Raw genomic sequence first — 11770 nt, forward strand, 5'->3', positions numbered from 1 at the left:
ATAGTTATTAAACACAATTACTGTAACGTTTGCCCTTAATATTAAATATATTTTAAAGACAGGCAAATTGTTTTTTCCCCCTCCAATTTTAATCTAGCAAATTAAAAGCTAATATATTAGTCAAAGTTATCCTTCATGTGCATTATTTAGCGACTTGGCTGATGTGACACAGTGCTTGTGTTCTTTGCTTTGGCAAGTTTAGCCACATGAAGACCCAGGCTAGCCTAAGGACACATGGTGGGGGGGACAAAGTTGGCTAATGAAGACATGCTACGAGAGTGGAGGATGATAATAAGGACCAGCCACTAGAGAAAGAAGTTCCTATTTGACCAAAGAGAAAGAAGCAGATGAAATATTCCCCAAGAAAATTAGGTAAGTCGTTTTTGTGTTAATATTTTCACCATGTGAAGTGGGGTGGGACAGCCAGGTAAGTGGGGAATGGGGAGCAGGAATTTAGACAACTAAAACTGATGCTAAATCTATTTATTTATTAATAAGCTTCTTGCAAACAACCCTAAGTTAGAGTATCTGGTTAGAAATAATTTAGAATGCTCATTAAGTAAAAAGATGCATTCATGTGCCTAAAACAATATGTTAAATGATGGATTCGAATAACAGTGGCAGTCTGTCTGAACTTCTGCCAGACAAATATTTGATCAGAATAATTTTGTTCAGCTCCAGTTATTATTCCACTTGTATTAAGAAATAATTGCATTGCACTTTATAACAACCAGTCATGTTAACTAGGCATTTGTCTGCCAGTCTACCATTCTGACAGTGTGCAGCAAGGGACATTTTTGAAATGGTATTTAAATAAATGCTGGAATATGATGACATTGTTTTTTGTTTTTGTTCTTTTTTTAAGTGACCACAATGAATTGAGTCATCACCGACTATGAGAATGTCCAGAAGAGATTCACCAAGTTTGAATTCATGAAAAGGCTTTCGCCATGATTAACTATTGCAAGAACAGCTGTAATTTCTGAGCATTTCTGGACACCTTCAAAGAGCTGCTTCCAGGAAATGAAGACAAGAAGAAGATCTCCTGTTTTCAGAGCATTACAGGAAGACTATTACGAAGGAGATGGCTGACATAATCCAAGCAAAAAATGTTACTGTTGAAAGAACCTATTTTCTTAAGTTAAAGAATAAGTAATTCTGTTTTAGTTTTTCAATCAGCATTTCAGAGTAACAATATACTGACCAGACGTTAAACCCTCTGTTATCTTAGAACAAGTTATCTTTTGTTTTATTCCAATGTACAAAGGGTTTGTTCTACAGTTATGATGGTAGTTATAAGTCACTTCATTTGAGGTAAGACTTAATATCAATAACTCTGTTAGCATTGCATTTGACACTGTAATACTAAATTACATCTTTATAATTGTTGCTACTAGTTTCAATTTACTTGAGGTAAAAGTTAATGACACTGTAATGACACTTAATGACTTTGTCATAACTGTTGTAAGTTGTTTCACTTTACTTGAGGTAACAGTTAATATTAATGACACTGTAATGACACTTAATGACATATTCATAACTGGTGCTACTTGTTCCACTTTAGTTGATGTAAAAGAAATTGTTAATGAGTCTGTTATTAAATAATTTGACCATGTAATATAGCTTAGTGAAATCTTAATTGCTTGTCCTACTTGTTTTGCTTTATTTCAGGGAGTGGAAATATTAATCATTGTTCTGTTAAAGCTTTTGCTAGTGTAATAATTAAATCATTATGACTACTATTATGACAAGTTTATGTTAGATCATGATTTCTTGGTTAATGACAAGTTGTCATAACGAAGACATTTTGTCTAGAATAATGTCAAGTTGTCATAGCGAAGACATTTCGAATAATGTCAACTTTGTATTAAAAGTGTCATTATTTACCGAATGACGCTTTATGACAACAGTCATAACTATTCATGAAGACTTATTGATGTTCATGACAGGTGTTATGTCATGTTTATGACAATGTCATGACAGTCTTATTCGACAGTCTTATTTTTTAAATAATTTTTTTGCCACTAAATTTGACAGGAAGGGAGCAGAGTGAAGGGGGAAAGGAACTGAGGACGGGGTTCGAACTCAGGTCGGCCGCATTGAGGCCTCTGTACACGCAGCACCTGCTCTGACCACATGTTTAAAGTAAAATTTGCTGCTGAGCTCACCAGCCTGATTCTCCTTGCTCATTTTTTCACTAACATTTGCGACTCTGTTGTTGACCGCAGTACAAGGCTGCATAATGCACTGCTGTGAAGTACGGCTAGTAGAGACTTTTAGGTGAAAGTAAGTAATGTAATGTAATTAGTGTCCATAATGTAATAATAAAGTTTTTAGATTAATGGCATGCATTAATCTAAAAAATCTTAAAATAAATACAATAAAACTTTTACTAGTTTTTTTAATGGAGAATCTCTAACTATAGTACCACTGGTAATTATTTTGTGATTATGCAGCAGCATAATCACCCCCACAAAATAGATGAACTTTTTTTAATTAGTTTTACACATCTTTACCATGTCATTTAATATGACCGGCGACATTGTAAATATAAGTAGAAAACCTATTCATCTCCCTCGTTTCCTTTGTATCTCATCTTTTTCTTTTTGCATTTCCTTCCTTCATTACTGTCCCAACCGTTTTTCTCTATATAACCTCCTAAATGATAATGTTAAACATAATTCAAGTCTCTGTAATGAAGGGGACCTAGTTCCCCCCACTGACTGCCAATCTCCTGGTAACTTTTGTTCCCCGTAATCTTCTCACCAAACTGACTTAGCTGTCCCTGTGCCTGTGTCACTGCTAATTTTATTGATGGCACCATCTCAAAAAACTGAGAGCGTGCCAGTTAGATTTTCTGCTGTAATCTTGTATAATTTTTGCATCTTTCCCCTCCACTTGGGGGGCAGTTATCTGGAAATTAGTATATTACAATTAAAGAGAAATCGACAATAACTGAAGGAGCATTGAAAAAACCCAATTAAAAGTGATGAACCACCAGAATCATGGCTCAGTTCTGGTGGAGAAACGCTGCAATCAAAAAAGGGGGAAAATAATAATTTCATAAAACCTTCTCACTTAGTGCTCTGTGGGTGGATGCCCTGGATGAGTAATCTTTGCTAACAGTCATGTGGGCTATTTAATAATGCACAAATAGAGGTGAGGAAAAGGTGAAAAAGTAATTAAAAAGAACCATCTGTAAGTTAAAGGAAGCTGAAACACACTTTTATTGTCAAGCTTCCTGTCTTCATCTCAGGGCGGAACTAATGCCGGACTTAAAAGCAGCGCGTCAAAGAGGGGACATCGCTTACCTACGTTATGATAAGTTGATCACCCATCCACGTACTAGTACCCCTAAATTATCCAACAATGTATGACAGACAGCCAGACATAGCTGACGTTCACTTCTGAAAGAGAAACATGAAACAGATCATGGCCTATGAGGATATAGAGCTACCCGTATTCCAACACAGAAACTATCATCAGCAAGATATTGAAACTGACATTGATCCTGATAACAACTTCTATAATGTCAGCAATGATAGTTGTCACTATTACAGCGATGATCAGTTCAACAACAGCATTAAAACAGAACAAAAGCTGTCAATAATTCACTTTAATAGCAGAAGCCTTTATGCAAATTTTGACAGCATCAAACAATACCTCCAACAACTTTCACAGACCTTCAATGTTATTGCCTTATCAGAAACTTGGCTCAATAGTGATAAGGGCATAGATTTTGAAATAAATGGTTATGAAATGGTTTGTAAGAACAGAGAAAACAAAAATGGAGGGGGAGTAGCTTTATATGTTGACAAGAAGATTAATTATAAGTTGATCGAAACAATGTCAACTGTGATGGACAACATGTTTGAATGTGTGACTATAGAAATACTCGTGGAAAAAAGGAAAAATGTCTTAGTGAGTTGCATTTATAGAGCCCCTGGATCAAACATTGAAGTACTCAACAACTGGATAGAAGAAAAATTTATAACAATTAATCAAAAAATAACATTTTTCTGTGGGGATTTCAATATTGACCTTCTCAATCCAAATAAACATAGAATGACTGAAGAATTTATTAACACCATGTTCAGTTTAAGCCTGTATCCTAAAATCACCAGGCCCAGTCGCATTACATCGCACTGCGCTACCTTAATTGATAATATTTTTACAAATGTGCTGGAAAATAATTTAACTAGTGGAATATTAATGAATGACATAACTGATCACTTACCAGTGTTCATAGTCTACGACTGTAAGTGCAAAACAGACGATCAAAAAATAGAGACGCATTACAGACGGGTTACGTCTGAAGAGACACTAAAAGCTCTACAAGCTGAGTTGTTGGCCTACGATTGGAGATTAATATATAAAATGAATGATGTGAATTTAGCATATGAAGAATTTTTAAAAACATTTAAAATATTATATAACAAGCACTGCCCAATCAAACAATATAACAGGAAAAGCAATCAAAAAAATGAACAGTGGATCACAAAAGGAATACAAAAGGCATGTAAAAAGAAAAACAAACTTTATAGAGAATTTCTAAAACATAGAACGTCTGAATCAGAAAACAAATATAAGAAATATAAAAATAAGTTAACTAATATTATAAAAACATGTAAAAAGGACTATTATCATAAATTACTGGATAGGAATAAAAACAACATTAAGGAAACATGGAATATTTTAAATAGAGTTATTAGAAAATCTAACAATAACAACTATCCAGACTATTTTATAGATAATGAACAGAATATTACTGATTTGAAAAGTGTCGTCAATAATTTCAATAGATTTTTTGTTAATATAGGACCTCAATTAGCAGAAAAAATACCGACTACAAAAACTGCAACTCAGCAATATCTAATTGAGAATAATCCCAGCTCCTTATATCTCAACCCTGTACTAGAAGAAGAAATCATAAACATTGTGAATAACTGTAAAAATAAGACTTCCACTGACTGTGATGATCTGGACATGAAAACTATTAAAATAGTAATTAAAGGAATCTCTAAACCACTAACTTATATTTGCAATTTATCATTTCAAACAGGATCATTTCCCAACAAAATGAAAATAGCTAAGGTCAAACCAATGTATAAAACTGGCAACAAACACCTCTTCACTAACTACAGGCCTGTCTCTCTTCTCCCACAATTTTCTAAAATCCTGGAAAAACTCTTTAAGAAAAGACTGGAACAATTCATAGAAAAACATTCGCTACTTATTAGCAGTCAATATGGATTCAGAGCAAACAGGTCAACATCGCTGGCTGTAACTGACTTAATAGAAGAAATAACCAACGCAACAGATAGTAAGAAACTGGCAGTAGGGATATTTATAGATCTAAAGAAAGCTTTTGATACAATAAATCATGAAATCTTACTTAAAAAATTAGAACGCTATGGGATTAGGGGAGTAGTTTCTGACTGGATGAGGAGTTATTTAAAGAGCCGGAAACAATTTGTGAAATTGGGAGATGTGGAATCTGATTGGCAGGAGACTGTCTGTGGAGTACCACAAGGATCAGTATTGGGACCAATTTTATTTAATCTTTATATAAATGATATCAGTAAAGTGTCCAATGTATTAAAATTTATCTTATTCGCTGATGACACAAATATTCTAGCCTCTGGCGACAATTTAGAGCATCTTCTCTCAACAGTCACTTCAGAGATTAGTAAGTTAAAGATATGGTTTGACCATAACAAATTATCCCTAAATTTGGACAAGACGAAAATCATGGTCTTTGGGAACTGTTATAAAAATACTGAAATCCAAGTTCAAATAGAGGACGTAACTCTACAAAGGGTTTTTGCTAATAAGTTCCTCGGTCTAATAATAGATGACAAAATCAGTTGGAAACCTCATATTAAACATTTACAGAGTAAACTCAGTAGAAGTATATCCATATTGGCTAGAGCTAGACATGTATTGAATGCTAAATCACTTCATATTCTATATAACTCTCTGATTTTACCATATCTATCATATTGCTGTGAAGTGTGGGGAGTTAATTACAAGAGCTCTTTACATCCGGTAACCGTCCTACAGAAACGAGCCATTAGAATCATCCATAATGTCGGTTATTATGAGCATACAAACCCACTCTTCATAAAATCCAGAATTCTCAAATTTGACGAGCTTGTAGAATTTAAAATGGCTCAGTTTATGTTCAAAGTATCTAAAAAGTTGTTACCTGAGCACATACAGAGCACGTTTTCTGAAAGAGAAGGGGGGTATAACTTAAGGGGTCACTCAAACTTCAAGATCCGCAATTTTAGAACAACAAGAAAAAGCTTCTGTATTTCAATTAAAGGTGTAAAGTTATGGAACAAGTTACATGAAGATTTAAAACAAAGCAATAGTTTAACACAATTCAAAAGAAAGTACAAAGAGGTAATTTTCAATAGATACACATATGGGTGACAGAAAGCAATAAGGTGTGTATTGCAGATAACTTGGTGTAAGGGTTTAGAAAGACAAACCAGCATAAAATGGGAAAATGTATAGGTAAATATTAGTAACTGTTACTTCTGACTGCCACTTTGATTGTGATTTTTTTAATGACAGTAGGACTCTAAAGTTTCAAGTGTTTAGGGGGTAGGAGTTTATAAGTTCTCACTTCTTCCTACCCCATTTTGAGCATGATATGTTAACTGAAACAAAAAAATCTGTATTTTCTCTTCTTTCTTATGCACTTCTTGTTACTGTGCACTATTTTATTTTTATATTTGTATCATGTTCGAATAAATTTCATTTCATTTCATTTCATTTCATTTCATCTCCTCTTAAAAGTGTCTCTGTCTTGATCAATTCAAACCAATAGACAAATTAGACTCTTTGCTTTAAGCCTCTGTAAGTTAGATTCTGTTAATTTCAAACTAAGCTCAGTGTTTTTTCTGAAGAGCAAACCCAAAGACATAACATTGATTTGTGCCAACCAAATGTGACAGAGTGTAGTTCCTGCCTTTTTGTTTTTCTTTGTCTTGGTTTCTGTGTTCAGTTCAGGTATTCCTCTCTGTTTTGCCTTAGACAGAATCTGTGTGTCCATGAATCTGTTTTTGATTCCTCGTCTAAGATCAGGTCAAAGAGATTACAAGTACAGGAGGGAAATTCCAACATCTCTCAACTCAGCAAGTCTCTACAAATCCAGAGTAGAGTTTAAATCTGACCTAAAAAATCCAACCCAAGCCCATAGGCCTAATAAACTTGGCACAAATGGCACTGGAAAAAAATCAAGACAATCCTGTTATCCTATGTAATGTTGGTGTATTACCATAATTTCCTCTATGTTTTCCCAATATCTCTGTGATGCAATCTGTGCTAAATGTTCCGTTTCCTCCCAGTTTTCCATGGAAAGTGTTCCTGTTGGTCTTGCTGGCAACATCCTGCTGAAGTGGAACATCTTACACACAAATGAATGGCAATCCCTGGACATTTGGGATTGCATTGTGTAGGAAGGCACAATGCAATCCCAGGCTAATGAAACAATCTGTTACTTAGCAGAATGATTGCAATAAAGATTGAGTTTTTTGTGCTGACCTGCTCAGGAAGTGCTATGCCTTTGCCAGTTACCACTGGTTGCAGAAATGAACCCAGGAATGATTTTATGAAGGATTTTCTCAGCCCAGAAGTCTTCACACTGACTGTAAACAGATTCATGTGTATCCTAAATGACTAACACTGAACCCACAGCTGACAGCTCACGCCTCCTTTTCTCATACTGCAGTCTTTCAGCTGTCTCCATCCTGCCCACCTAATCTCAGTTGTGTATCAAAGGGCAATTGCGGATCGACGACAGCTTCCACAAACCCTCAGACAATAGAAAACCAGGAGCTGAACAAGCTTATGTGCAGTATTAATCCACGTTACGCTGCAAAGCATCAGCTGACGCAGATGCACAACAGATGGACCCCTTCTCCTGCCTTCATTTAAAACTTCATCACAAGGAGAAAAAACCTAAATGATGGGTCAATTAGGCTGGAAAACATGAGGCCATAAAACTGGATCATAGATTCATTAAAAGAAGGGTGTTCGCTAAGAATTCCATTTGCAGTCATTTTCTGCCTTTGGAACGTGTTTAATGTGAAATGATTTTTCTTCAAGGTTAAGATGTTTTCCACTCTGACAGTGCTGCATTGCAGAGCCATAATGTTTAATGTTGACTACAGAAGCAGATGATGACATTCATTTTCACATAAAATACAAATGTTATTTTATGATTTAGGTGCTTGTTCTTTCTGTCCTTAGCAGCACTAACTTTTTATTCATTTATTCTAATAGGATTCCAGCTTTAGTAATATGTTCAGAATGAGTATTCACCAATTTTTTTAAAAAGACTTGTGTGTGTCCATTCTTAATGTGCCCTACTGGCACACACATGCACACGCACGCACGCATGCACACCCACACACACACAGTTCACTAAGGGCTGAGCCATGGCCTGTGATGGCAGTGGAGATGTTCCACAACCCAAAGCGACAGCTTCAGCGCGCTGATGTTGTGTGTCTGGTCACAGCAGGTCATGTTTTGGTTAGCGTGTCCTTGAGTGTAATGCTGAGCCGCCTCATTCCTGCCTGACTGCACTCCGATCTTATTACTTAGGCAACTCTAATTAAAGCCTGGATAAAAAGCACATATGTTCGCTGACCAAAACCTGAGGATTTTTCTTCCTTTTTTCAAAAAAACAAACAAAACAAAAAACAAAGTTATGCCAGTTTTGATAAAATGACAATACTGCCCTAAAGGCAGCAGGACAAAAGGTTGGAAGGTTTCTGAGGTAGAAAAAGCACCAGTCAGAAATTTACATCAGCAGAAATGCAGTAAAATTCATTTTATTTTTTTTATGATGTGCTTAAGCTATTTGGGATTTTTTTTTTCAGTGATGACAAATGTTGCAAGACAAAGTTTCAATAAATTTGACAAACAATAACTGGCTGCAAACACAGTAAAATGGATAAAGAAGGCTAGCTAGGCTTCTGGAATGGAACCAAATTCAACCTTATTTAAATGCATGAACTCTGCATAAAACCTAGCGTGGTAAAATCCAGCTCCTTGTTCTATGCTTTACTTTGTTCAGACGGTCAGGGTTCTCAGCTGTTGAGAAACGATTGCTTGAGGGAGGCGTAGACTCTGTTGAAGTTTTTAGTTTTACCCAATTGTTAACATTTGTGATGTATTGAGCCAGGTTGTGAAGGAAGCTAAGCTCTGAAGTCCACTGGAATGTGTGTGTGCTGTGAACAACCACTGCAGAAAAAGAATCACCTAGCCGAACGACAACTATGTCAGCAATAACATGTCTTACATGGTCCCCAAGAGCAGAAATAAGGAATACTATGCATGTTAGCTGGTGAATTAACATAAGGTTAAGGTATATTTGCTATTTGAACTAATAAATTAGGCACATAAGCATTTTTAAACAGTCTCAAGCATTTGCAGATTTCAGCTATTTGTGGATGTTTGTTTTGTCTAACCCCTGCGAATATCGATGGTCCAACATATTTATAAAATTAAAAACTTTTGTTGACCTATTTCCTCAGGTCTTGTTTTTGATAAGCCTAAAGCTGTATTCTCTATTATTACCTCACTCTGAAAGGACAATTCCAGTCAGTCATTAAAAGCCCTGTAGGAAATCTGAATTTATGCTGATGAGTTTATGTAAACTTCTGATCCACACTGCTTTTAACACCTACTACGTCCATCATATTCCTCATTGTAGGAAAAATTGGCTAATAGAGCACTGTGAGTGCAGCTCAGAGTGGAAAATTGTTGGCACCTTTTACATTTCAGTGAAAAACCAAGACACATACAACTTTTAGTTTATTGTGGTTCTTAGGTTCCCACTGAACAATTAGCATGATTTCAGCATTTTGAAGTCAAAAACCACATGCAACCCAAGGAGTTTATTACTTATTACTTAGTTTATATTTGAAAGTAAGGCGCACAAGTCTCCATGTTAGTGCAAATGCCACAACACACCTTCTATGTGATGAGAATATTCGGTAACACTTTATTTGAAGGGGGTTGAATAAGACTGTCATGACACTGTCATGAACATGACATAACACCTGTCATGAACATCAATAAGTCTTCATGAATATTTATGACTGTTGTCATAAAGCGTCATTCGGTAAATTATGACACTTTTAATACAAAGTTGACATTATTCAAAATGTCTTCGTTATGACAACTTGTCATTAACCAAGAAATCATGATCTAACATAAACTTGTCATAATAGTAGTCATAATGATTTAATTATTACACTAGCAAAAGCTTTAACAGAACAATGATTAATATTTCCACTCCCTGAAATAAAGCAAAACAAGTAGGACAAGCAATTAAGATTTCACTAAGCTATATTACATGGTCAAATTATTTAATAACAGACTCATTAACAATTTCTTTTACATCAACTAAAGTGGAACAAGTAGCACCAGTTATGAATATGTCATTAAGTGTCATTACAGTGTCATTAATATTAACTGTTACCTCAAGTAAAGTGAAACAACTTACAACAGTTATGACAAAGTCATTAAGTGTCATTACAGTGTCATTAACTTTTACCTCAAGTAAATTGAAACTAGTAGCAACAATTATAAAGATGTAATTTAGTATTACAGTGTCAAATGCAATGCTAACAGAGTTATTGATATTAAGTCTTACCTCAAATGAAGTGACTTATAACTACCATCATAACTGTAGAACAAACCCTTTGTACATTGGAATAAAACAAAAGATAACTTGTTCTAAGATAACAGAGGGTTTAACGTCTGGTCAGTATATTGTTACTCTGAAATGCTGATTGAAAAACTAAAACAGAATTACTTATTCTTTAACTTAAGAAAATAGGTTCTTTCAACAGTAACATTTTTTGCTTGGATTATGTCAGCCATCTCCTTCGTAATAGTCTTCCTGTAATGCTCTGAAAACAGGAGATCTTCTTCTTGTCTTCATTTCCTGGAAGCAGCTCTTTGAAGGTGTCCAGAAATGCTCAGAAATTACAGCTGTTCTTGCAATAGTTAATCATGGCGAAAGCCTTTTCATGAATTCAAACTTGGTGAATCTCTTCTGGACATTCTCATAGTCGGTGATGACTCAATTCATTGTGGTCACTTAAAAAAAGAACAAAAACAAAAAACAATGTCATCATATTCCAGCATTTATTTAAATACCATTTCAAAAATGTCCCTTGCTGCACACTGTCAGAATGGTAGACTGGCAGACAAATGCCTAGTTAACATGACTGGTTGTTATAAAGTGCAATGCAATTATTTCTTAATACAAGTGGAATAATAACTGGAGCTGAACAAAATTATTCTGATCAAATATTTGTCTGGCAGAAGTTCAGACAGACTGCCACTGTTATTCGAATCCATCATTTAACATATTGTTTTAGGCACATGAATGCATCTTTTTACTTAATGAGCATTCTAAATTATTTCTAACCAGATACTCTAACTTAGGGTTGTTTGCAAGAAGCTTATTAATAAATAAATAGATTTAGCATCAGTTTTAGTTGTCTAAATTCCTGCTCCCCATTCCCCACTTACCTGGCTGTCCCACCCCACTTCACATGGTGAAAATATTAACACAAAAACGACTTACCTAATTTTCTTGGGGAATATTTCATCTGCTTCTTTCTCTTTGGTCAAATAGGAACTTCTTTCTCTAGTGGCTGGTCCTTATTATCATCCTCCACTCTCGTAGCATGTCTTCATTAGCCAACTTTGTCCCCCCCACCATGTGTCCTTAGGCTAG

The 11770-nt window shown here is 35.2% G+C and overlaps 2 long non-coding RNA genes across 2 annotated transcripts; one reads left to right on the forward strand and one right to left on the reverse strand.

Annotated features, from left to right (window-relative positions):
* The first annotated feature begins 219 nt into the window (after positions 1–219).
* Positions 220–1384, forward strand: LOC148155247 (uncharacterized). The gene is made up of 2 exons (XR_015765405.1): positions 220–372; positions 866–1384. It is a non-coding gene; the product is annotated as an uncharacterized LOC148155247 (long non-coding RNA).
* Positions 1385–10605: 9221 nt separating this feature from the next.
* Positions 10606–11770, reverse strand: LOC148155248 (uncharacterized). Its single transcript, XR_015765401.1, has 2 exons — positions 11618–11770; positions 10606–11124 (listed from the first exon to the last, which is right to left on the reverse strand). It is a non-coding gene; the product is annotated as an uncharacterized LOC148155248 (long non-coding RNA).

This window comes from Poecilia mexicana, unplaced genomic scaffold (assembly GCF_051168715.1).
Source record: "Poecilia mexicana isolate PSO_F unplaced genomic scaffold, ASM5116871v1 scaffold_15, whole genome shotgun sequence".
Classification (NCBI taxonomy): Eukaryota; Metazoa; Chordata; class Actinopteri; order Cyprinodontiformes; family Poeciliidae; genus Poecilia; species Poecilia mexicana.